A 1338-nucleotide genomic window follows, 5' to 3' on the forward strand; every position below is an offset into this window, starting at 1 on the left:
ATAAATATTTTTTGTACAGAATGTGTAGCCATGCTAGCGGCGCAGCTTGAGTGATGGCAATGTTGGTCGGTCACCCCAACACTATGATCCAAACCAAAATGGCTGTATAAATATTTGATGGATTGTTGTAAAAGTATGTACAGATATTCAGGGTCCCCACAGGACAAATGCTACTGGCTTTGCAATCTCTTGACTCTTCCTTCAGCAGGTGCCATTTTCATTATCCAGGAAAATATGGCAGCAAAATATGTCCCATATGGTCTAGCGGTTAGGATTCCTGGTTTTCACCCAGGCGGCCCGGGTTTGACTCCCGGTATGGGACGTACTGTTTTCGGGCGACAGTAGCTCAGTCCATAGGGACTTGGGTTGGAAACCGGAGGGTAGCCTGTTCAAGTCCCAAATATGGAGCGTGGACTGGTGGCTGGAGAGGTGCCAGTTCACCTCCTGGGCACTGCCAAGGTGCCCTCGAGCAAGGCACCGAACCCCCAACTGCTCGGGCGCCTGACCACGGCAGCCCCCTCACTGTGACATCTCTCCACTTTGTACATGTATAGGTCCTGTTTGTGCATGTGTGTGTGTGTGTGTGTCTGTGTCTGTGTCTGTGTCTGTGTGTGTTAATGACAAAAGACTCAGGGGGATTAATAAAGTATATAAAAAAATATCTTTACATTTTCTTGATGGATTGTCACAAAATATGTACAAATATGTTAGAGAAAAAATAATCCTAATAACTTCAATGATACTCTGATTTTTCCTTTAGTGCCACACAGCCCTGTCCTTGTAAAGATAAAAGTTATTCACAGAGCATCTTAGACCTTAAAGGGACATTGTGTAGCATTTTCAGTTGTTGATTGGCAAAAATCGATGTCTGTATTCATAAATGTGTCATCATTGGTGTATTATTACCTCCACCAATAATCCACCAATAATCTGACTCGTAAAAGGAGACGTTCGGATTTGTTTGTACATTGGCGGGTGAGTCGTTTGGGGGGTTCCATCATGTTTCGCCATCTTGAAAATACATCCACCAGCAAGGGACATACAGCCCCTCAACCTCGTTTTGGTTGAGAGCCAGGCCAGCGCTGTGTGACTGAGAAGCCGAAGGAGAGGAGCAAGAGGCGCTTCACTACTACTACTGCAGCATAAGAAAGTCCCACTCTTTGAGCATAATGCAGGATCATGCACATGCAGCATCACAGGAGACGGAATCCTCGTTGCCAAGAAAGCGCAAAAGGAAATCAAAAAGGCATCGTGACCGGCGAATTCAAAAAACAAGGGTCAAAATCGGGGTAGCCTTTCCCAGTGATGCGAGGAGAGGGATGAGGTGTGTGAGGTTGA

The 1338-nt window shown here is 45.8% G+C and overlaps 1 non-coding gene across 1 annotated transcript; it reads left to right on the plus strand.

Moving 5' to 3' along the window:
- The first annotated feature begins 250 nt into the window (after nucleotides 1-250).
- On the plus strand, nucleotides 251-322 carry trnae-uuc (transfer RNA glutamic acid (anticodon UUC)). Its single transcript has one exon. It is a non-coding gene; the product is annotated as a tRNA-Glu (tRNA).
- Nucleotides 323-1338: the final 1016 nt, after the last annotated feature.

The sequence above is a fragment of the Epinephelus moara genome, chromosome 5 (genome assembly GCF_006386435.1).
Source record: "Epinephelus moara isolate mb chromosome 5, YSFRI_EMoa_1.0, whole genome shotgun sequence".
In the NCBI taxonomy this organism is placed as follows: Eukaryota; Metazoa; Chordata; class Actinopteri; order Perciformes; family Serranidae; genus Epinephelus; species Epinephelus moara.